This window comes from Piliocolobus tephrosceles, chromosome 15 (genome assembly GCF_002776525.5).
Source record: "Piliocolobus tephrosceles isolate RC106 chromosome 15, ASM277652v3, whole genome shotgun sequence".
NCBI lineage: Eukaryota > Metazoa > Chordata > Mammalia > Primates > Cercopithecidae > Piliocolobus > Piliocolobus tephrosceles.
Window position 1 is genome coordinate 22,775,480 of NC_045448.1, and position 27,030 is coordinate 22,802,509.

Consider the following 27,030-nt stretch of genomic DNA (forward strand, 5'->3'; position numbering starts at 1 on the left):
AGCTGGAGCTGAGTGAGGACAAACTTCAGGGAACCCTAGTTCTGCACGGACCTGGGACACAGGCGGGGTCTACCCTCAAAGGAGCCCCTCCCACAAATGCCACAAAGAGAAGGAGATTGATACGCCTGTGCTTGTTAGCATCTTGAGGACTCAAGTTCTGTTTTGCCCAAATTTGCTTTTTCACTCTCTAACACAAGCTCTGCTTCTTGAATCACCCCAGGCAGTATACATGTGAATAAAGTTTCCAGTTCTTAAGGCACCCATTGCAGCCTTTAGTGGTCGTGAAGAAACAATACTAATGTCTCTGCCGTCAAAACTGAAAGGACAAATGGTACAGTGTTGTTACCCTTCCTTGTGTGATGGTGGTTACTGTTAGTTATCTTAACAAGCCTCAATGAGGCATCTTTTGTGCTTTTGAGAGACCTATAGACACGATAATTTCAGGAATACGTAGTGTCCTTAGGGGTATTCAAGCACACAGAATTCTTGCAGCATCTGAGCTAAATTGATAGACTTTTAAAAATGATTGACAATTACCAATAACTGGAGGTTTTAAAGCTTATTTCATGTACTCCATGAATGCACTGCTTCAACTTCTATTTCTTAGAGGGCTTATGATTTATCCATTGCAGAAAAAAAAAATTCAAAAAAAAATTTCAAGGGAAACTCGGTGAACCAAATAAACCACATTTGGTCAGATACTTGTTGGATAACTGAATCACATATTGTTTACTTGGTTCGCCTCTGTGAACCACCCTACCATGCCAAAGGCAAAATTGTTCATCCACAGAGCATGGATTAAGGACCATAAGATGGAAAGGACATGTTCTTTGTACTTAGGGAAATTAACAACTAATAAAGGAGGGTAAGACAGCTACATAGATAATTGGCAACAAGGTATAAGGCAACAGGTGGTAATTACAAAATGTCTAGCATATTTCCCAGCATGGTAAAAATTAATATTTTTGAATGAGTAAATAAATGAAGGCATTGACTACAAAAGTATAGGTGATTTCAGAGGAGAGAGAGGGAACCTCATGAAATGATAGCATGTATCTTCCTATTGAGTATGGAATTGGAGAGGAAGGAGAGGGTTTGGGACTATAGAGATGAAGGGAGGAAAGAATAGCACACATCTGGGAGAAGAATGTAGGCAGAAGCATTGAGATGGGAACTGGAGAAACTGGGGAGGCCATGAGGGTAATTTTCAACCAAAGGCAGGCAGAATTGCCCAGAGGATATAAAGGATCTTAGGAAGTCATGATGTTTATCGTGGCTAAACATAGTGTGCTAGGAGACTTGATTTTCATTTATACAATAGATGATGAGCTCTCTCTCTGGACTTACTAAGTCTTACAGCATTCAGACTATCTCTGTACATAAATTATGGTATTGTATGGGGTCTCCAACAAATTTTTGTTTCTTTTACAACCATAAGCTCAAGTAAAGTGGAGACAATCTATAGCATTTAAAATAACTTGAATAAAGAGGACAACAGTATCTATGACTATGTGTATAGCATTCTTATTGGAAATCCTGTAAAAAAACATAAATTATCTACCTTAAACAAAGTGGTGTGTGGTGTCTTTTGCACAGTATCATGGAAGCCTTTTGGTGTGAAGGAATAATTTATATTCAAAAAGATTCCATGATTTCAAATTCATCAATTATATGAAAGGAAAATATTCCACATCTGTTCTCTTATCTTTTGTTTTGAACACATTGGATAAAAATTGGCCACCTCTTTCAAGCATAGGCAGTCTGAATATTCTGAGATGGATGCTACCGTTGGAGAGCTTCAGGGATTTTGCACACCATGTGTCTACATTGTGATTTTCTGTAACCTTCCTCCTTGGTGTGTGACAATTTGCTTAAAGCCTATATATTATCAGCTGTTGGAAGAGGGGAACAGAAGCATAGATGACTGATGGAGATGTTTCATTTGAATAAACCAACAAGTCTAAACAGACAACCTTACTGGCTTACTGAACTGTAGACCAACCCTGTTCATATTGCAGCTTGGGCCATCGGTTGGCATAATATTTAACTACTTTATATTCTATTTGAAATAAACGGGGGTAGAAATAAATAGGTAAATGAATAAATCTCTAAATACAGTGTGTCCGTAATGTATCAGTGAGATATCAAACTAGTTTAAGTGAAAGAGGCCATCACTTCTTATCTGAAACAGAGACAGCAATTTATTGCTTGCTAAGTGAAGGAGAACTTTGCTTGTGAGCCCGCTCACTCTGAGCAAGGCAGAGGCCTAATGTGTAGGGGTTCAAGGATCCTGGAGTTGAGGGATTGGCAGAATTTCAAAAGCGAGGGTGTTTAGATATTGGTTGACCTTTAGCTGGGAAAGTGTGGTTACCTAAAAATCGTTGTTACTCAATGGCTGATTTTCAGAAATATTGGGCTGTAACTGGTTGGCTTTTAGAAACATGGTGAACCATGCAAAGTTGTTACTAATCAATTAGGGTGGATTTAAAGTTGGTTCTGGTGATTCCTTGCTGCTGTGGCTTAAGAAAAATCACTGCTTTCCTATAAGGTTAGGAACTTCTGTTGTCTCTAGAAACCATTGTTGTCATCCTCCATGTCTAAAATTTAAAACTCTTGTCTGACCTTTTTTTCCACATTGAGGAATATAGTGAGAAAGGGATAAAATTCTTTTTACAAGATCAAGTATGAAAAATACCAAATATTAAAATAGACTGTCAGAAGTGTTGACAAGTGAAGATAACAAGTGATATATGAATTGTTAACTTTTGAATTAAAATTTTCTGTCTCTGGCTATATTATAGTCCTGAAATAGTTTAAGTTTGACTGTGTATTTGCATTGCCTTCTAGATTTTATAGAGCACATTCATTTACTTCAGATCTGCTGGAGAAAAATGGACACAATAAATTGAATTAGTTTGACATATTAGTTTGGAAGAAATAAAGGCAGAAAAAGTGTCAGGTTGAAATAATAATTCTTTTTATTTCCCTTTTGTAAAACTTCTCCCTTGCAAGAATCTTGTATTCAAGGGCTCTGTAATAATGAGGATGGTATGAGGGTCACTGACTGGTGTGTGGCCCAAAGAAGGGTGTGAACAGGAAGAAATAATTTGAGAGTGAGAAAAATGGTTCTTCAAAAATTAAAAAAAAAGATTTATTTTTATTCTGCAAGTGCCACTCTAGGATGAAGCATTCAGATTTTCTATATAGCTACTAGTAGCCATTGAAAGAGGGGGACAGAAACATGAGTGACTGAAGATGTTTTATTGAATAAGCCAACAAGTCTAAATAGACAACTTCATTGGAGATCAACCTTCTGTATATTGCAGCTTGAGCCACTGGTCAGCCTCATCTCATGGTGTCTGATTTTGTATTATTGGAGAAAGTTGTCATATAACCCTGAGACCATCCTGAGAACTACTAAAATATCCTTTCGTTTTTAGACATCTATGATTGCTAAACACCCACCCACGTGGGTGTCCCTCTAAAGACCCCACAGTTTTGTTAAGAAGAGAGTAGATGCACACCTGTCACATTAAAAAAGAAGCAGACTCTGGAAATGCATAGGAAGGGAATGTGGAAGGGTTGAAGCCTAGGGAGGTGGGTATTAAAACAGTCATGAGGGGCGTTTGAAATGGGCCAGTGGAAGGGGGGTTCAAGTTGTAACAAGAATATCAGCTGACAGAGCCGCACAGTGAATGGGAAAAGAACAGGAGATGAACCTGGCAGCTCTGCCTCAGGGGCGGTGCCTGAAGCAGCTTCTTTCTGTCATTCTTAAAAAATGCAGTGAGGAAGAGCTGGAAAGGGTGAAAACAAGACAGAGAAATGGAGGACCCTTTCTTTACAACATTTCCCTCCTGCTGGAGCTACACCTTTGAGCCCTTTAAAGCACTTACAATCATTCTACTTAAAAACGTTTGCTCACTTAATTGCATCTTATCCTGTATTGTTCTCTAATTGTCTCAGGTGTGTCTAAGTCAGGCTTCCTAGGGGCAAAACTGCACTCTACTCTCTTGGTTCTTCATGGCAGAGCTAAGCACAAGGCAGATAGCATAATTAAGCAAGCTCTCATTTCGGACTTGATTGGCTGACTGATTAAAATGGAAGTAAACAGCTTAGGTAATTATTTTTTCCATTGCTGAGAAGATTGGAAGACATTTATTTCATAACTCTTGCCAGATGGGTCTGAGAAACAGTATGGTTGCCTTGAATCCTTGGGCCTCAGTTTGACAATATGTAAAATTTGGTGATGAACTTTGGCAACACTAGCATTGCCCCAGAAGGCAGGAGTTAAATGGACTGGGTGGGACTCCAGCCTGCTCTTTGCAGAGTGTTGGTAGCATCCTGTGGAGAAGCAGTGCACATAGTTTTGTGCATGGAATTTTAATACCTAGGAAGAGCCAATATGAGGTATACTTTTTTCCTGCTTTGAAATTCCTTTTTAAAAAGTGGTGAAATGGTGAAAGCATTTTGAAAAATGTTTTACTATTTTACTTTTGGTTCCCAAATTATGCACTGCCTGGATTTGTGTACCCCTGGATAATGAGGGAACATCACAGACTAGAAGATAACAATAACTCTTGAATAGGGTAGGAAAGTCGTTTATCTTTCTGTTTCCACTCTGCCAGCAAGCATCTGAAAATCACTAACATTCCTATTTGAATAAATATTTTGGTAAGATATGTTCATTTGAATTTCTACCCTCAATAACTTAGATTGTGATGTGAAAAAAGGAAAGAGATGAAATAGTTTTTATTAAGAATTTCAACTGCATTTCTGAAAGTGCTGCTAATATTAGAATATCTTTTTCTATTTGATATTTTCCGTTCTCCTGCGCAGGTTTGACTTGAACAGTTAGTGATGTACTGCTCTATAGGAATGTGTGCACAGGAAATGACAACAGAAAAAGATTGGACATATCCCTCACCCTCTTCATATATTTATCGCCTGCTCTCTGCAGGTGTTGCCAATTAAGTTATAGCTTTTCGTAGCCCAAAGCATTTTATGCCCTCTTTTGGATCTTGAAATGTAGGTACTGGAGTATGGAAACTCAATTGAACTCTATGCACCCTCATAAAAAATGTCTAACTTCTCCAATTAAGACATTTTAGAGGTTGCTAATGATAACAAGTCTTGATGGCCCATATGGAAGATCAGGAGTAACAGCTATGTTGGAGAGAGAGGTCTCCTCCAGACTGTGAACAGTGTTTAACCTAATAGCAAAAAAAGTGACATGTTGGGGGAAAATCAACAAATAGTCACTGAGTGTTTCCTGGAGTTAAGTCTCATTTGCTGTGGGAAATATAGAGCCAAACAAGACAGGATCCCTGGTCTTGGGAAGCTCACAAAAGATTTCAGGAGGCTAATTGTAACAATACAAGGAGGAAAAAAATTGGCTCAAATATAGGTTGAACTTAGCTTGATTGTACAACGTCAGGAGGTAGGCATGTCAGACAGTGATCTGGGGCATGCTGTACTTAGTTTGAGCTTGCAACAAAACAAAAAGTGCCTATAAATATAATAATTATTATAAAATTGACATAATTTCTCCTATTAGGCTTTTCTTGCTGAGCTCAAATTCCCCAGGTTCCCTGACCTTGCTCACACAAGTTCTTTTGGAGGCAAGCATTCTCTCATCATTCTAATATTCTCTATCTGTGCAAAAACTGCCTGAACTCTCAATTATATCTCTACAGCACAGAATATATACTAACCATCACCTCCCACGACCTGGGTAGTCTACCTCTTTTAACACAGGTCAAGCTTGCATCAAATTTTGTCATGCAGGATCACACTGTAGACCTATATTTAGTTCATGGGCAGCTAAGCCTTTTGTTTCATTTTCCACGTGAGTTTTTGCTGAAACACATCTCCCAAGAGAATTTGAAAAGTTAAAATTTTGTACAGAACTAACTTAGATTTTTGTTAAAATCCAGCTAATTTGTTTTGACCTATTGTTCTCACCAATCACATTTGTTTTTTAAAATCCTGGTAACATCATTATATATACGAATGGCTCTTTTCTGCCTTAAGGTAACCACTATCAAAATTATTTAGAAATCCATGCTGTTATTTTTTTCTTAAATCTCACTGTATACTGCTTGGAAATATTCTGAAATTAGGTTCATTCACTCTTCTTGCTATAGGAAAAATGGTGCATATTGCAAAAAGTCCATTTATCCTCTGTCACCATAACAATCTGTTGGCCTCAACCCAAATTTCCAAATGATCTTTTATCACTGCCTTTTATTTTTCTTCTATAGCTAAAATGAAGGCTTCTTTGATTTGAGTTTGGTTCCTAAACAGTTTGCCTTTTCATAGGTCAGGTGTTATTTGGTACAGAAATAGTCAGCTTACGTATCCGGAGTTGTAGTTTAACACATTTCTGAAAAGGAGCGCTAAAAAATACTGTCTCCCCCACTGTGCCTTCAAAAATGACTTATGTTGCTTTATGCTAATATTAACAGGCTGCTTCAGGCTGGAACAACATGCTGGAAATTGTGGTCTGCCATGCATTTCCTTTGATGTTATTCCATGCCAGATCAGCAGGGAGTTTGCCCAGCCTTGACTGGGTGTAGTTTTCGAAGTTCAAAACTGTTACTTCAGTACCACTTCTCGGGACAGCTCCCAATACACCTATATCATCTTCCATCTCATTTTAGACTTGTAAAGGACAGCTCGTGTTTTCAAAAGAACCGTATTGTCATTGCTTCTCTTTTATCTAGCTTTCTGGTTTGTTTGCATAGAGTTGCTTATTACTATTTTTATTTTTAAGCACAAAGAAACTTGAGAGGAAGAATGGCACGTTGACCATAAAAGATACATTATTAGATGGCTCTAAAATGCTCTGTAAAAGCATTAGCTACAACCTCCACTTTAATAACACTGTAACTATCCCCTCACCTCAAAACATTAAAATTACCACCAAACTGAAAAATATTACTTAATGAGCTTAAGCATAACAATAATATAATCCCTACAAATATGTGCATTAAATACTTTACCTGCATTATCCCAAAAAATCCCTGTAATAAGCCCACAAAGTTGCTACCGTGGTCTAAGGTTATTTGCTCAGGTTTTCAGAGTAGAATGCCTGGGTCAAATCCGGCTCCACTCTTTTCTCCTACGTGAAATTGGTGAAATTTCTTAACTTCTTCAAGTCTTGGCTTTTCTCTCTATTTATGAAGCTAGTTGTAAAATATATATTATGGGTTGTATTAGGAATTAACATAAGAATATAGATGTAAAGTATTCATCAAAGTGCCTGGAAGATGGTGAGTAGCAATGGCTACCATTTAATGAGTACTGATGTGTTTCGCCACTGTCCTAGAACTTTCTGTGCCATATTAATTTAATCCTTGTAAGGACTATTATCATCTTCAGTTTACATATTAGGAAAATGAGGGTGAGTAAGGTGTAATAATTGCTCCAAAGGTACACAGCTTACTGGGAAGTATGTCGCAAATACAGAGCTTAAAATCTGGAAATATATGCATCTAGCTTTTATTAAATATCCAATAAACATTTCTTTTTATGGTTGTTGTTAGCAACTCAAGAAGAAATGTAGAAACCCTTCTCTGACATAGTAAAAAATGATTCAGCAATTGTTTCACCGAACTAAATATATGGACACAATTTAGTTAGCATGACAATTACTGTAACTAAACCACTTAACTGAGAACCTTAGGCTTGTTTCTTTTAGAATATCTTTGCAGCAGCCCATAGGGTCACTGTCATGGTGGCCTTTGTTTTCCTAAGCAGGAAACTAACAGCAAGAGTTCCTAAGGTTGTACAGCAAATTAGGAGTGAAGTCAGACCTCTGGTTTGCAAACTAAATCTCTCTGATCTGCACGATGCTTCTCTTGAAAAGCATACACTCAATAAAGGGGATTGTTGAATAAATGAAAGAATCATGCAGAAATGTTTTACTCAATGTACTAGTGCTGTCCAATGAAATACTAAGTGATGTTGGGAATAGTCTATATCTGCAGTGGCCAATACAGTAACCACTAGATACATGTGACAGTTGAGTACTTGAAATGTGGCTACTGCAAAAGAGGAACTAATTTTTTTTTTTGTTTTAATTACTTATAGTTACTGTAAACTGAAGTGATATAGTCAGGCTTCTTTCTAGACTATGTCACTTGTATCTTTTCCCGCAACTCTTTTCCTCTAGATCTGGAATTCATGCTTAAAATCATACGGTGCTAGATGCAGATGTTTGGTGACTAGCCTTCAACTAATAACAACACAAAATATGTTCTTTCCTCACTCTTGATCAGGTACAGCATCTAAAGCTGTGTTCCATTTATTCTATTTCCTGTCAGTGAGGGTGTCTTACAAGTGATTTGTACGAGCCATCAGCCATAGCATTAAGAATGAGCAAACTTAAAACAACACCTAATGTTACAATAGATTTGCTGCTTTGTTTTCATGTTGAAATCTTTACTTGTGGTGCGTGCTCCATGTTATGAGATCTTTGGCTTGCTATACTTGATGCCACAGAGCCATCAGTATCCACTATTGACAAGCTGTCAACAACATTGTAGAATTATCTGCCAAGTTGTATGTAATTTCTTGAGAACAGTGTTTCCAGTAACAGGGAACAAAGCATATGCCTTGGAACTTGGCAGATATGAAATATTTTTCTGCTTCTTAATTTGTAATATCCCCGTCTCATGTATGAATTGAGAAATCTTAAAGGACAAAGATGAAAGAGTAGAATAAAAGAAATGATGTAACATATATACCCTGAGATCAGTTATGTTTTTGAAAAAGCTTTCTTTAGGAGTGAAAGAAATAAATTCAATCAGATGAGGGTGTGAGGACTCTTTCAATTGGCAGAGACTCAGTGTTATATTGCAGAAAAGAATTTAGTGTTGACAGATTGGGTAGAAAAGGGAATACACCTTTTATGTTCTTGCTTTCTGGTCCCCAGGAAAATGGAATTTTGTGCTCTCCTCATTTACCTAATGTCAGGGAATATTTCTTAGTCTTCTGTCTCAAAAGAACAACATATTATAAAATTATTGCTTAATTTAGGACAGCATTGTACTAACATACCACGAAAAGTAGCTTATCAACACAAACATTTTTATGACCCCACATCCTATTTCAGAGTTCACAAAATGGGAACAGATAATCCTGGCCTCAGAATATAAACAAAAAATTTCTTTTGAAACACCATGTAACCTTTATAGATGTATGCTTTTCTTTTGGTCTGTGACGACTGACTTTTCGAAGCCGTTTACTTACTTGTATTTTGAAATATATGCCTGATATGGAAGGAAATAGGCAGATGACACGTTCTCAATAATAAGACCAATATAGCCATATGGTCAGAGACCATCACTGAAGGAACAATGGAAGATAAGTTAAACAATAACTGTGAAGGTCTTCCTATGTGTGTCCACCTCAGCTAAGAGAGTGCTGAAGAAAAAGTCTTCACCTGGGAAGTCAAAAGACCTGGGACAAACTCTGGTACTAACATGTAGGTTAGTTATTTAATCCCCTCTATTTCTTTGTTTTTAAGGAAGGGAAGATAACTTCTTCTACACATATCTCAGTGCTATTTGCACAAACATCAAATAAAGCAATATTTGTAAAAATACTTAGGGAATTCGTTGATGTAGAAATACTATGATTTGTGTACAGATAGCATTGCAGATATAAATTTTCAGCAGTCTAATGACATACATACTGATAAGAAAGATATATTTGAAGGAAAAAGAATAAAACCCCAGAGAAGGGCTGTAGGAGGAAGAAAGACATGGACAAGTTTTGCATTACATTTAATTATGGAATGTGGTAAAAAATTTCCCCAGGTCTGAAAGAGGGTAAATTATCAAATACATTATAGAATTAATTCCAGTAATAACTTTATTCTATAAATAAAAAGTCATCCTAATTCAATTTGGATGTTGTTAAACTTTTCATAAACCAAGATGGTTTATATGCATTATATCTACAATCAAGAAATCTAACTGTAAGTAAAATCCATATGTCAGGTTGAAAGGATAGTTTTCCAAAGGAAAGAAGATCTATGACGAAGTGTCCTGATTTTTCTTGGTGTGTATTGTGCACGGACTTAGCTCCCCAATCAGGAAAACATGGTGTTGAATTCCCATGCATCAACAAAGCACAAGCCATCACCAATCTTCCAGGGAAAAAAGTCTATGTGTGCGGCAATAATAATATAAGAAAAAAAAAAAAAGATTGTAAAATGAAAGGACAGAGTTTCCTGTTTGTTATTTTTCAAAATAATGACTGTGGGTTCTCTCCCCACAGAAAAGATGCTATTTATTTTTTAATGATGAGCTGTTTCCCAGAGAAACAAAGTGGCATTCTGTCGACACCATATGGCGGCAGAAAAACAGATTCCACCGTGTTCCATTTGTTAGACTGTCTTATGCATTTCTGTATCCATAATTTATGTGGGGGCCTCTGTGATTGCCAAAATATTCAAATGGATTTCTCTTAGCAGGGCAGCCTGCATGGGGGGAGAAAGGTTTTCAAAACAGCAGGACCTGAACAGTCTCCTGCTGCTCGGAGAAGAGAACACTTCCAAGCTTCTGTCCTTCTGGCGGCTTTCATTGTAATACTAATTTACATCCTTGGTTTAGGGACCATGTTTGCATTCAGGAAAAGCAGCTTATGTTCTTTTATGCTAATACAATCATACTTGAATTATCACCCACACCCTTAAAGTCATATTACTCCTTCTGCCTTGGTATAAGCAGAGAACCTGGCCTTTAAGAAATTAAAGAGCGCTAATACATGGCAGTTGACTGAATGATACCATTTGAACACATTGATTCTGCAGCTGGTTTCCAAAAAGACACCTGAAGTGGTTATGGATACATTAAAAATAGTCATGAAAGTCTTCCTTTGCTGTCTAAGCATATGATTACCGTCTATGTATTCAGAGGCTGTTTTCAGTGGAAGTCGAGTGGTATTCTCTGGTACATAAATAGAAACATGTCAAATACATGATACAGAATATAAAGAGGGTATTTGATGAGTCAGACTAATTGATGTTTTGGCAAAATGGAATGTCTGAATAAACTTACATGTTCATATGCATACTTTAGAGAACAGTAATCTAAAACATAAGCATTCTAGTAAAATAATTTTTGAAAAATTCTGGAGAGTTTTAGATACCCCTTCAGTAAACTTTGCCATTGTATGTTTTATTATAGTGCATTAGGGGAACCTCAAGTAATTTCATATGGAAAAAGAAAACCAGATGTAGGAAATACTGTTTAATTACAGATGAAAGATATAGCAGTAATGCAATTAACACTCCCAGAAGGTTCTTTTCCTCAACCTGTACTAGAATGGCTAAAAGTATAGGCTGCCAAAGAGATGGCTCATTATTTGCTGTTTTAAGGTATAAATAGAAGGTTTAGGCTTTGGATTATAAAGGATAGAACTAAGGGCCCAGAGACTGTCAATGATGCTCATTATTTTTAAAGTAATTTGGATAGACCCCTAGCAAGTACTACTATTTTTCAGGATGAAAGGGAATGGAGGCACAACTGTACTCACTTACCTGATGCTTTTTCTTTTCAAGAAGCAGAATTTGAATGGGCCCAAAGTAATGATCTTACTGGCCTAAGTGTGCTAAAAGCTTGTTTTCCCGTGAGAGAGTCTTTTAATGGAGGCCTGGAAGACAGTGAAATACAGAGAACTCTCTCACTGGAGCCCATGAAGACAGAGTGATAGTTGGTCTATCAAAATAAAGTATGTGAGAACCCTATCTCTTATGTTTTACTTTTAAAAAATAAAACCTTTTGCCTGGAGATAGGTAAACATTTCAGAAGCAGAGTCAAAAGTAATCTCAACTGGTTTGCCACGTTATTTGATGTCCTGTCACTTTGACCTGGTTCTAAATCTTGTTGTAATAGATGATATAACACTGACTAATTGCTCCAAATTGCAGGATATTTGATTTGTGCGTTGTTGATACCAGAGAATTGGGACATTTCTAAGAGCCTCATTTCTCCCAGGAAGCTTATTGAAGGAAAGGATCTGACTTTAGTCAGATCTATGGTTAAAACTAAAATTTCATACTTTCCCCTTTTTCAATTAAAAAGTTATACATTCAATTAGACTACATCTGTGAACCTGCTTTAGCAGTAATTAAGATGAACATTATGATATGGGTAATAAAAAGTAATAGTTTCCTCAATCTCTTGGGTTTTTTGAAATACATTTTCTCGATGGAAATCAAATTATTTTATTGCATAGAAGTGATTCCTCTTTATTCAATAGGTGAAGCGATGCATGGGCTATTGCTTGTACAACTACTAAAGCAGAATCATTAAGAATAAAGTTTAGTAAATAAAGTTATTGGGTGGCTGCTTTTTCACAAGAAGGTTTGGGTCTGTATTAAATTAACAGGAAATACATCTAGAGTTTTCTCGAACTAACCAATCCTCACTGGAGAAAAGAAATAAAATGGCCTTATTCAAGGACATCCATTTGAAATCCATAAATATTTTATAAGGATGGAATAAATTGCTTATTTTCAAACAGGTGCTATTGTAAAAATTATTTTGATTTTTCTTTTGCCTCAGGGCCCTTGAACAAAATAACAATATATCATGTACATAGTACTTAGACATTAGGTTATGTCTGTGTTTTCCATAATTGGCTCAGGCAGAGGGAGGCTCACACGTAGGGTTTCTCTGCTGTCTCCCCAGTGTCTTCCTATAAGGAAAATCATGCCTTAAATAGGACCAGCGTCTCATTGCTCATTCTGTAAATTGTCATTTGAAATGGTACCATTTCCTTCAAGACAATGACAATAGACTGAAATGTATTCTGCCAACTTATTTGATAGATAATTTCCACCCTCCATCAACACATTCAAATATTCTCTGTACTTTATGGATGGTTTTGCGTTTGAACAACAGCAGAAACTCTGTATTAGGAAATGTTTTTTTTTTTTTTTTTTTTATTTGTAATTCTGACTCATTCTTCTTTTGGATTGTAGGCTTTCTATAAGTAATGTGTATATTATGCAAGTTTAAGATGGAAAAAATTGCTGCTTGAAAGAAATGATGCAAGAAAAGATGGTGTCACTGTCCCACCACCTACTTATTTCTGGTTGTATGTCTAGGGTAGGGAGGAAGCTGAGATGAGCCATCTGTACTCTGCTTCTCTGTCGTCTATAAGGCTAATGGTGCCCGTTAATGAGGTAAGTAGCAAGCTGAGATCAGGGCCTGATATGTGATCAGAATCAGAGATCAGTGAGTAGCCAAAGACATAATTTATCTCACAAAGAGCATTCAGGTGTGTTTGAGGCCAAGGTTAGATCATTTTCTGGCCTTGGTCAGGTGGTCAGTAATTAGAACACATGGTAAAGTGAACCAATTTCTATGAATATGGAAGTCTTGGAAAAGATGTGCACATCCCTGGGTCTGATCACCATTTTCTTGAATGCCTTGTGGTCTGAATCCTTCTGATACAGACTTTTATGGAGCGACTTTGAGTGGATTTCCATTGCTTGAAAACATATTTCCTGCCTTGGACAACCAAGGAGAAGTTGCCAGCTGAAGAAACCAGGTGACAAGGAACCAACAGAAAATGATGACAACAAAAAGAAAACTATACTGGGTATTTATGTGATTGCTGCCTCTCTGCTTACACCCTCCTTTAAGAGAATTGCCCCGTGATCAAACCAGGGAGCTCCACCGACCCCAGAGAAATGCATAAATCAAGCTTGTTTGTAAGATTCTTTGTTTTGGAAATTTGATCTAAGTGATACGGAAAATTATGAAAGCTTGTGGCTGAGTCGAGATAATTTTGATGCCAGAATTAAGATTCAAGTATCACTACTGCTGCTCTTAAGGCTATTGAGGTTTCTGGAGCTGGGCACGTGGTCACATATGGTAGATTGCATTATTGGCCCTGATTCTACATCTCTCCGTATCCAAATCCTTTGCCATGTAACTTTGCAATTCCTCCTACTAAAAGAGCAGGATGTATTTCCCTTCTAGATTTTGGGTTTGGCCATTTAACTTGCTTTGGACAATAGAATGAGATAGAACTGACAGTATGCCAGTTTTGAATTAAGGCTTTAAGTGGCATTGAATATTTCTGCTTGCCCTTCAGTGTATCTGCTATTGTAAGAAGAGCATGCGGCCGGGCGTGGTGGTTCATGCCTGTAATCCCAGGACTTTGAGAGGCTGAGGTGGGTGGGTCACAAGGTCAGGAGTTCGAGACCAGCCTGGCCAATATGGCGAAATCCCGTCTCTACTAAAAATACAAAAATGAGCTGGGCGTGGTGGCAGGTGCCTGTAGTCCCAGCTACTCAGGAGGCTGAGGCAGGAGAATCGCTTGAACCCAGGAGGCAGAGGTTGTAGTGAGCCGAGATCTCTTACCACTGTATTCCAGCCTGGGTGACAGAGCAAGACTCCGTCTTAAAAAAAAAAAAAAAAAGAAGGCATGCCTCAGTTAGTCTGTTGGATGAAGGAGTATGAAAGACACCTGGAACAGAACTAGTGCTATCACCTGACAAACCATAGGGAGAATTAGTCATCCAGCCACTGCAGCTTGAAGTAGAGCTGCTCAGCAGAGCTCAACATCAATCAAACCCCACCAAACCCACAAACTCATAAGCAACTTAATAATTGTTGTTATAGACATTGAGTTGTATAGTTGTTTGATAGCAGCAATAGCTAATTAATAGATAAGGCCTCAGGTCTGAGCACCATTTTCTTGGATGCCTTGAGAGCTGACTCCTTCTGACACAGCCTTGTTATGGGGCTACTTTGAGTGGATTTTCATTCTTTGAAAACACATATTCTGCCTTGGACAATCACAAGAGGTCCTTTGGATAGATCTGTAGCAAGGAAGATCCTTCTGTTAGGACCTGGTGGTAGAATGCTGAGAGATATCACAGGGACTATAGCAGTTCCTTTCTTTATTTCCACATTAGCTTTTGGAAATGATTTTTAAATAAGAAAAAGTAGAACAAAAACAAAAGCTGGGATCAAAAAACCCCATCTCTTAGTGAAGGACTTGCAGCAACTGAAACCACTTGAGGTTAGGAGTAGGTCTAAGAGCCTAGTGTGGCATGTCCTTCCCAGTTTCAGGGAAACACAGAAGCAAATTATCATCAAAAGTTTCTTTGTGGTCCTAGAATTAAGATAACAGAAAGTTGACTACAGGATTTATATGTTGGAAGACCTCAGGCTTGGTATACCATCTTTGCCTGGCATGTGGAGTCTCTGGGAGTTCTGCCATCTCTGCATATTGGATGGCATTGCCAGTGCCTATACATAACTTTGTGACTTAACTTCCCTGCCTCAATGTTCTTCAGCCATGTTAATATCTTGAGTTTAGTGTTCTTCCCTGCAGCCGTGTTGCTCTTAACCATGACTCATGCATCTCCCTTCTGATCACATAAAATTTCATACTTAAAAAGAGCATTTTAATTTCTCTTTTTAAAGCATCTCTGGAGAGCATGTTTCTACTGATCTCAGGAAACGTATGGGCTGAACCAATGATCAATTTCAGTCTAAATAACATTTGTTGTTTAACTTCTTTGATGATATCAATTTTACCTAAAATTTCCAGCACAATTTAGGAACAGTATTTCATCTTGTAAGAGACATAATATCTTGCTTTTTTCATTTTCCTTCATGGTGTTCTTAGTGTGGTAATAGAGTTGAAAGTGTTATATTATGTAGAAGAATTCTGACCTTCTCCTTTGGGGCTGAGAGATCACACAGAGAGCAGGATACACAGGGCCAGTGATCAGTTCCCAGCGGAGCTAATTGATAAGGAACATATTTTATGAATGAAGTTACAAGATAAAAACTGAGACTAATGAAATACCCCAATGACTCCTCCAAAGTAATTAAGGAAGGCATTCCATACACTACCTCTAATTAGATGCTGAGGCTGAGAATTCGCAATTGACTCCGTATTGTCTAGCGGTGCTGACCCCTTGTTTAATATAACAACAAGTGAGAATATTCACAGTGAAGGAAAGGAAAACCTTCTTTCTAAGGTGACAAGGAGCCATTTAAGGAAGACTGGGGTGGGTACTACATAATTACAACCACAGTCAACTTCATGCAGTTTATGTTTTTCGAAAGATTCCTTCAGCCAAACAAGTTCAAGAGATATTTTTTAAAATAACTTTTGTTAAGAAAACTAACTCTTTAGCTTTAAAACAATAATAATAGAGCCAGGTGCGGTGGCTCATGCCTGTAATCCCAGCACTTTGGGAGGCTGAGGCGGGTGGATCATGAAGTCAGGAGATCGAGACCATCCTGGCTAACACAGTGAAACCCTGTCTCTACTAAAAGTACAAAAAAATTAGCCGGGCATGGTGGCGGGCGCCTGTAGTTCCAGCTACTTGGGAGGCCGAGGCAGGAGGATGGTGTGAACCCAGGAGACGGAGCTTGCAGTGAGCCGAGACTGCACCACTGCACTCCAGCCTGGGCGACAGAACCAGACTCCGTCTCAAAACACAAACAAAACAAAACAAACCAAAAAAAAAGCTGATAATAATAAAAAATAAGGTCACACATTTTCTCTTATTAGCATTTTCAACTTCTTAATCCAATCTTAGTTTCCCTTGGCCATTATTTCTATAAAATGTCATACTCCAAACTTTTGTTGATTCTTACACACTGAATAATGTGTAAGCTCACTTTCAGCTTTCTTTCAAAACCTTCTCCTTTAAATTACCCTCACTGATATTTTATTGCTTCTCAAATATGTGGTGAAACCATCATAGACAGAAACCAAAGAATGTATTTTAATCAACAGGACTTTATTGAGTACCTAGTGTTTGTTCTAGATGTAGTAAAAAAGCAGAAGATTTGACCAGGTACCCATGATGTAGAATTTTACAGTCTATTCTCAGAAATGAAACACACAAAACAGAAGCCAATAGCATATGACAGAACATAATTATGTGTGGGACTGTGCAGCAGAATTTGTCTTGTAGGAGTTCAGATGAGAGGAGATGAATGAGGCCTGAAATACCAGCAAAGGCTCCAGAGTGGGAGGAGAAACTCAGAGGGTCTATAAAAGGTGCTGAATTTGGACAAGTGGAATGGAAAGTCGTGGGCAGCAAATTGAGTGACTGAGCCAGGAAGGGAATATTAGCATGAGGCATTTGTGCCAAAGGGAGAAATGTGTAATTGACGTTTGTGGGTTTGTCTCCATCATGGCTTTTATGAAAATGAAACCAGAATCATATATAATTATTTCACTTTCAATAAATCATGGCCATTTTCCCAAGTTCTGAATAATTAGAGATGGCAGAATGGAATAATTTAAAATCACTTTTAATTCTTCTTCATTTAAAAAAACCTTCCCTAAATAGAATCTTAGAGTAGACACAGACCCTGGGAGATATCTATTTAGATTCCTCCAAATGCAGAAACTTATTCTTGAACCATTGATGGGTACCTGAGGTCCATGAGCCCCTAGTATGTTATTTATTAATATTTTGTTAAATATACATGTTTTCACATAGAGATGTTTCATAGTTGTGCATTTCTAAAGGCATTAAAAATCCTCACAAGGCTTAAAAACCAGTGGTCTATTACATCTTTTCCAGGTAGCCATCTGGTTGGGCCCTTCTTTGTGGGTGGGGATCTGTATCCAGGAGAACTGATGTATAGGAGCCAGTCAAGATGAGTCCTTGTGCCCATTGCTCAGGTATTTCTATTGTCATCATTGACAACGTTTGCATATTCTGGTTCAGAAGAATCTGAACATGAGTTTTCTATCAGGTCGGTGCAAAAGTAATTGTGGTTTCTGCCATTACTTTTATTTTATTTTATTTATTTATTTTTTTTGAGACGGAGTCTCGCTCTGTCGCCCAGGCTAGAGTGCAGTGGCCGGATCTCAGCTCACTGCAAGCTCCGTCTCCCGGGTTTACACCATTCTCCTGCCTCAGCCTCCCGAGTAGCTGGGATTACAGGCGCCCGCCACCTCGCCTGGCTAGTTTTTTTGCATTTTTTAGTAGAGACGGAGTTTCACCGTGTTAGCCAGGATGGTCTCGATCTCCTGACCTCGTGATCCGCCCGTCTCAAACTCCCAAAGTGCTGGGATTACAGGCTTGAGCCACCGCGCCCGGCCGCCATTACTTTTAAAGTTGTCAATGGCAACTGCTACTGACAGAAATTGTAATTACTTTTACACCATTCTAAATATTTGTTTTCATTCCCTTTATAAAATAATATTAAAATAAAGGAGGAAATCTAGGAGGCCATTTGACTTACCTCACAGAGCTCAGCCTACAGGCAAAGCAGCATAAAAGTGTTAATGAACAAACATATCAGCTTGCATTGCTTTGCTTTCCTTCATTAGATAGATTTGAGAGGCATTTTTACTTTGGGTTCGTAAGTCTTCTCCCTAATGAGTAGGAACTGTTTAAAATAACATCCTGATTTAGAGTTTTCTCTGACTTATTTTTTAATGTGATATATTAGAAATCCCCTTTTCACTTACATCTTTCAAAAGTGGTGCCAATAATGTGGGGGACAATAAATTATTCAAAGTGGGGGAAGCCATATAACAAACAGGAGAGCCAGCAGTTTATGAAAGATAGCTGCACACAAATGCACATTTGCCAGCAATGCCGACAACAAATCAGAAATGATATATGACCTTTCTCACATGCCTGCAACATTTAATATCTTTGAAAGACATTAAAGTTGTCAAATATTTAGACCACAATCTGAGAGGCAGTGAAAATATAGTATCTCTGTTTACAAACAGGCTTAGAGCCTGGTTACAATTACCCATGCCTGTCTTTTCCTAAAGGGTAAACATCTTTCACATATTTGTTTGCTAGTGTACTTTGCTTTGCAAAATAGTTCTGATCCTGAGGTGGTGTTTGTTAATCCAATCCCACTTTTCCATAAACTAGAATTATCATTTCAGAGGCAGTTATACTTCATTTGTGTTCAATTTCTGATTCATGTAGGCTCCTACCATTTACATTTGTTTGCCCCCTTCCCCCTGCCCTGTGTTTAATATTGAATGATTTATAAGCAGCTACTTTAATGCATGGAAGAAACTGTTTCTTTTTAAGCAGGTAGTAGTGAATATTTTTGGAAGTAAAATATAGTTTTTCTAATTCTTTTGCTTTATAAATTGGATTTTAGTTTAGGTTCATCTTTTGTGATTTTTATTATAACAATTTAAACATAAAATAATAGAATAGTATAATGAACATATCACCTAACCTTAACAATTATTAACTCATGAACAATTGTGTTTTAACTATACCCTCATATTGCTTTATTTTAACTTGAAGCAAATATTAGTTGTCATATTATGTCATTTAACCTATACATATTTCAGAAATGCTGAAACATAAAAGTATAAAAATATGACTATATTACCATAATTATACACAAGAATAATTAAAACATTAATATTACCAAATATCATCACTGCTAAAATTGTCTTGATTGTCCTGTCATATTTTGTTGTTAACAGTTGATTTGCATCAGGATCTACATAATGTCCTTTTGTTGTAATTGCTTTGATGTGTCACTTGGAAATGTTTTATTAGTTTATCCTCTATCTCTACCCTATTTTTCCTTGTATTTAATTGGAGGAAATGCTAGTTGCTTTGTCCTGTGGAGCTTCCTAAAGTCTGTGTTTTGCTGCTTAAATCCATGTAGAATAGTCTAACATAATAGCTTAATCCCCCACTTTGAATAATTTATTGTCCTTCCACATTATTGGCACCACTTCTGAAAGATGTACGTGGCAAGGGGATTTCTAATATATCACATTAACATGTGTTCCTGTCCCCTATATTTCTTACACATTGGTATTTTGGTGTAGAGACTTGATTAGATGCAGGTTCAGTTATTTGGCAATAGTACTTCATAGGTGATACTAAGTTTATCCATCAGGAAGACATAAGTCTGGTTATCTCTCTGTGATGCCACTGATGGTCATTGGTTAGATTCATTAATTATCAAGTATACAAAAATGGTGTTAAGGTTTAGTTCATATGGAGAAGACAGGTTAAATATTTGGCTTTTCTTTAGTCGCCTGTTTTCAATAGAATGAGTTATTCCCTAGCAACCTCCAAGGTGACAAATGAGAGTTTTTGTCAATATTTTTTGAACTCACAGATTGAAGCACATTTTATGTTTCAATCCATTGCAATTATTATTCTTAATGATGGCATCAAATTGCATCATCATTGCCTGCAGGAACTTCTTTAAGCTGAGTCCTCAGAAGTTTTGACATGATGCCAGTAGTTTTGTTTTGTTTTTAAATTAAATTGAAATAAATGATTATTTTTAATTGACACATAATCATTGCACATACATAGTTATAAGAAACATAGCAATGTTTCAATACATATAATGTATTGTAATCAGATCAGGGTAATTAGCATATTCATTGTCTCAAACATTTATCATTTATTTGTGGGAATTTTTGGATGACTTCTTTGCTTTCTGGTTTGATAAAGTATTTCAGATTCATTTTGTACATGGAATCAGCAGTTTTTCAAAGATCTTTGGAGACCACAATCTAAACATTCAGGGTGCTTACTGGTAGTGAATTTGTTATTTTTCTAGGTGTTTTTATTGAATAGAATTAGGAAATACTTTTTCAAAAGAGAAAATATGAATTCATTCTAATACTTCCAATACTAATTCAAAGATGCAAGGATTTTACTTAAACTCATCACTGTTATACTCTATCTCATTAATCCTATGTCCCCAAATCTCACATTTCAAAGGAGAAAAAAATCAATACTCATTTGTTGGATCCCGCAAAACTTGCACACCATACTCGGAATAGAATGAACACTAAGTACTTATTCTTTGGAGGTACAAAGATAAATAATAGACAATTTCTCCTTAAAGACATTTAAAACATTGTAAAATATTAATTCAACAAACACATAATGACCTCACCATATGGCTGGCCACATTTCAGATGCTTGGATTCAGTGATAACAAGACAGAGAAGTTCTCTTCCATAATGAAGCTTAATTTTTTTTTTAACCACAATTATTATGATGGCATAAACAAGAGGGGGAGGGTGTGAGGATGATAAAAATGGATTGACTCAGGGTCCCATAATTAAATGCATACATAAATTGAACCCTGTTCTCAGGCTGTGGGACAGAGCACAACAATGATTAGCTCATCTTCCCTGTATTTCATCTTGACATGGCAGTGGGGTAACTGTCCCTGGTCTCCAAGAGTAGAGAAGTAGGAAGACACCAGTATTAGGTCTTGACCCTGATGTTTGGTGTGTAGAAGCCAAATACGTTTTTTTTCTTTACTTCAGATCAGCTAAAATGCTGACTTACATGCATATATTTTAATTTTTAAAAAGTGATTCTCTGCTGTACATAGTATTATCTGTCTTGGTTATAAATTATACACAGTAAACTACACATATTTAAAGCATAAGATTTGATCAATTTTGACTAATTTAATCCCTTCTTTTTGCCCCTGCCTGCTCTACTCATTCCCAGGGAATCACTGATCTGCTTTCAGTCACTATTGATTAATTTGTGTTTTCTAGAATTTTATATAAATACAATCAGTTTTGGGGGGGGATTAGCTTCTTTCACTCAGGAATACTTTTATTTTCTCCATGTTGTAGCATGTTCATTCCTTGTTATTGTGTTATTGTTGAGTAGTATTCCATGAAATGTTATCCTTGAAATGATGTTTCAGTTTGATTATCCACCCACTTGGTATCCACCCAAATGTTGGCCATTTGGATTCTTTCCCATCTGGGCATATTACAGTAAAAATAAAGCTAATACAAATACTCAAGTACAAGTCTTTGTATGAACAGGTATTTATATTCTCTTGAGTAGTTATCTAGAAGTGGAATGGGTGTGTCATGTGTTAGATGCAAGTTTCTTTTAAGAAATGCCAATCGGGCAGGGCACAGTAGCTCATGCCTGTAATCCTGACACTCTGGGAGGCCGAGGTGGGCAAATCACCTGAGGTAAGGAGTTTGAGACCAGCCTGGCCAACATGCAGGAACCCCGTCTCTACTAAAAATACAAAAATTATCCGGGTGTGATGGCATGTGCTTGTATTCCTAGCTACTAAGGAGGCTGAGGCAGGAGAATCTCTTGAACCCGGCAGAGGATGCAGTGAGCTGAGATCGTGCCACCACACTCCAGCCTGGGTAACAGAGTGAGATTCTGTCTCAAAAGGAAGAAAGAAAGAAAGACAAAAAAGAAAAAGAAAGAGAGAGAGAGAGGGAGAAGAAACACCAATCTGTTTTCTGATGGGGCTGTGCTATTTTGTATTCCTACCAGCAGTGTATGAGAGGTAGTTGATCCACATCCTGCTACCACTTGGTATGATCAGTCTTTTTCTTTTCCTTCTTTTTTTAAAAAAATCATTCTAATATACATATAATGGTATCATGTTGCACATTCTTAATTTGTATTCCCCAATGACTGATGATGTTGAAAACCTTTTTCATGTGCTTATCTGCCATGTTTATATCACCTGTATTGAGGTATCTGTGTATATCTTTTGTTCATAGTTTATCAGATTGTTTGTTATCTTAATAATTCTTCATGTATAGAAATCTTAGTCCTTCATCAGACAAGTGATTCTCAAATATTTTCTCTCATTCTATGACTTGACATTTAATACTCTTAACAGTGTCTTATAAGAGTAAAAATTTTTGGTTTTGGTGAAGTCTAATTTATTGGTATTTCTTTTAGGATGTGCACATTTTATATACAATTTAAAAAGTATTCGCCAAACTCAAGGTCCCTGAGATTTCCTCCTAAGTTTCCTTTCTATAGATTTTATGGATTTAGATTTTATGCTTAACTACTATAGGCTTAGAAATTTTATTAATTTAATTTTAAAGATTTATATTTTATATTTAGGTTTATAATCCATTTTGAGTTAATGTTTACTTATAGTGGAAACACTGAAGCTTTTTTGTTTGCATACGGATGTTCAATTGTTCATGCACCATTTGTTGAAGATAATTGTAATTTATCCACTGAATTACCTTTGCAAAGCTTTTTCAAAAATCAAGTTTTCATATATGTGTGTGCTTTTTGCAGGACTCTCCATTCTATTTCATTGAACTATTTGTCTAGTAAAACAAAATCTTGGTTGTAGTAGTTTATGATAAGTTTTAGAATCAGGTATTAATTATCCAACTATGTCCCTCTTTGGAGTTAATTTGCCTATTAATCCATTGGTTTTCTACATAATTTTATAATTAGTTTTCTAATTTCTGAAAACAAAATCTTGCTCTAATTTTGGCAAAAGTTTTATTGAACATATAGATAATATGTGGAGAAATGAGATCTTAACAATAGTGAGTCTTCATGAATGCAGTATATCTCTGCATTTGTTTAGATATTTTTTGGTATCTCTCAGCAATACTTTGTACTTTTCATTGTATTGGGTTTGGACATATTTTGTCAGAAATTTCCCTAAGTATTTTATAGTTGTTGCTATTAAAAAAAGAAATTTTTAAAATTTATTTTCAAGTGTTTTTTTTTGCTAGTATATATAAATAAAATTGTTGATCTTGTGTTTTGTAACTTTTCTAAACACCCTTTTTTAGTATTAATAAATTTTAAAAGATTTTATTGGATATTTTATGCAAATATCTGCAAATGACATTTTTTCTACTTTCAAATCTAGATGCATTTATTTCTTTTTCTTGTTTTACTGCACTGTATAGAACCTCCACTAAACATGGTAAAAAATTAATGAGAATTGCAATGCTTGTCTTGTTCTCAGTCTCTAGAGGAAAACATTCATTATTTCACTATTAATTATTGTATTAGCTGTAGGTTTTTAATAGATTACCCATTATCAGGTTGGGGATGTTCACTTCTATTCCTACTTTGATAGGAGTTTTTATCAGAAATGGTTATTGGATTTTGTAAAATGCTTTATCTATGTATATTGAGATGACCGTATGAATTTTTGTTTTATTTTAGTAGGGCAAATTACAACAATGGGTTTTTAGATGTTAAACTAACCTTGCATTCCTGGGGTATCCCACATAGCCATAGTGCTTTCTACTGTTTATACAGATGGTGCTGTACTGATAATGACTTCACTTAATTTTTTTTTTTTGACTTTCCAGTGGTGTGAAGGCGATATGCATTCAGTAGAAACCTTACTTCAACTTTCGAATTGTGTTGTTTTCTCCTGCTAGTGATATGTGGTATGATATTCTTACTTAAGATATTTATCATTTTATTATAAAATAGTATTTGTGTTAGATAATTTTGTTCAACTGGAGGTAAACATAAATGTTTTGAGTACATTTAAGATAGTCTGGGCTAAGCTATAATGTTCAGTAGGTTAAGTTTACTAAATCTATTTTTGATATGATATTTTTGACTCCACATTGGGTTTATCAGGGCATAAACTCATCATAAGTCAAAGAGTATTTGCATATTGTTTAATTTGTTTTGCTGTTTTTTAAATGTTTGCATCTATGTTCATGAGGGATACATGTATGTCCTTTCCTTGTCATGTCTTTGTCTAACTTAGGCATCAGGGTAATGCTGGCTCATAAAGTGAGTTGGAAAGTATTACCTCCTCTTCAATTTTCTGGAATAGTATATGTAAAGTTAGTATTATTTCTTCCTTAAATGACTTATGGAATTAATCAGTGTGTCTATCTGAGCTTGGAGTTTCCTGTAGTTAAGTTTTTAACTACAAATTCAATTTTCTTAATATAAAGCTAACCAGTTGATCTATTTCTTCTTGAATGCGCACTGGTAGTTTGTGTATTGCACTGTACTTTTTAATTTTATTTAAGTTGCTGAGCAAATTAGTATACATTTGTTTATATAGTCCTTTATTATCCTTTTAATGTCTGTAGATTTTGTAATGGTGTCATCTCTCTCATTCTTGATATTGTTAATTTCTGTTTTCTCTCTTTTCTCGCTTATCAGTCTGGCTAGAAGTTTATCGATTTTATTGATCTTCTCAAATATCTAATGTTTCAATGTACTTTCATTTATTAACAATTGTTTTTTCTGTTTTATTTTCCTTGATTTTTCTCTCTTATCTTTATTATTTTTATTCTTCTGCTTACTTTGAATTCCATTTGCTCTTCACTTTTTTCTTTAGGTAACAAGTTTTCTTCTTTGCTAAGGTAAGCACTTGTTCTCATGAATTTTACTCTAAGTAAAGCTTTAGTGTCATTTCACAACTTTTGATGTGTTGTGTTTGAAGGTTCATTTTGTTCTAATTTTCCTTTTGTTTTCTTCTCTGACCCATTGACTATTTAGAAGTGTGCTATTAATATTTAGTTTTCATATATCTGAATTTTCCAGATATATTTTTGTTATTAATTTCAAATTAAATTCCAACTTGGTCATAGAACATACTTTGTGTATCTTAAATATTTTTAAATTCACTGATATTTAGTTTATGATCTAGAATATGATTGATTATGCTAAATATTCTGTGGGCACTGGAGGAGAATGTATTTTCATCTCTTGTTGAGTGCGACAGTATCAGTTAGATTAAGTTAATGCTAGTGCCTTTTAAAATCTTCTCTACCCTTACTGATTTTCTATCTATTCTATCAATTATTGAGACAGGGGTGATAAAATCTCAAATTATAATTACGAATTTGTCTGTCCTTAAAGTTCTATGTAGTAATTTTATTTCAAGTTATTTTGGTGAAGGTGATAATGTAAAAATATAACCAGAGAATTTTAATTGGAAAATAACAAATTCTGTTAGGTTGGTGTTTGTTCTATGTATTTTGAAATTCTATTATTAATTAGGTGCATAAATATTTACGATTATTAAGTTCTCTTAATGAACTGATTGCTTTTTTACTGCTTAAACAATAGAAATGTATTCTCTGATAAATAAATGTGAGGCTAGAAGTGCTCTGGATACTAGAAGTCCAAGAAAAAGTTGCTGGCAGGGTTGATTTTTCTTGAGGCTCTCTCCTTCACTTTCAGAAGCCCACCTTCCCCCATGTACTCACATGGCCTTTGGTCTGTATAGGCCCATTTCCTGGAGTTTCTTCGTCTTCTTAAAAGGACACCAGTCATATTGGATTAGGACCTCACCTTTATGACATGAATTGATTGCTGAGTCATCATAAAACGACACTCTTTACCCTATAATTTCTTTGCTCTAAAATACGGTTCTTTTGATATTGACTTAGCCATTCAGCTTTCTTTTTTACTGATGTTCACATGGAATATCATTTTTATTAGTTTTACTTTTAATCGTTTGTTTCTTTAAAGTGGATTTCTTATAACATATAACACAGTCTATTCTTCCCTCTCTACCTTTTAATAGTGTTTAGACAATTAACATAAAATGTGATTATTGTTTTCATCAGATTTAATCTATCTTGCAATTTGGTTTCTGTTGTCTCCTCATTTTTGTTCTTCTCTTTCCCTCCACCCCCAGCCTCTCACCCTTTGGGCTTCTTTGGAATGAGATATTTTAAATGATTCCAAATTATCTTCTTTATTTGTCTGTAAATTACAAATCTTTGAAATGCCATTTTAGCGGTTGCTTTAGGGGTTATGTGATATATCTTTAACTTATCACAGTTATAGTATACAATACCAGTAAACATATAAAATTTACAACTGTATGAAAATCTCACAACTGTATACTTCCATTTCTCTTTTATTATCCTCAGTGTTATTAGTGTCATATGTTTTACTTCTACCTAAAATGTATTATTTTTATTTTAAACAGTCAATTATTTTTAAAGAGATTGAAATAATACGATTTTTTTTTTCTAACCAATGCAGTTACTATTGCCTGTACTCTTCAATTCTCTTTTGTCAATCTAGGTAGCCATTGGATATTAATTTCCTTCTCTTAAAGGAATTCTTACAACATTTCTTTTAGTACAGGTCTTTTGGTAGTGAATTTTTAAAGGTATTTTATGTCTAAAAATTTTTATTTCATCTATTAATATTTTTGTGAATAATATTTTCCCTGGATAACAATTGTTGGTTTACAGTTTTATTCTTTTATTTACACCAAAGATTTCCTTCCTTCCTTCCTTCCT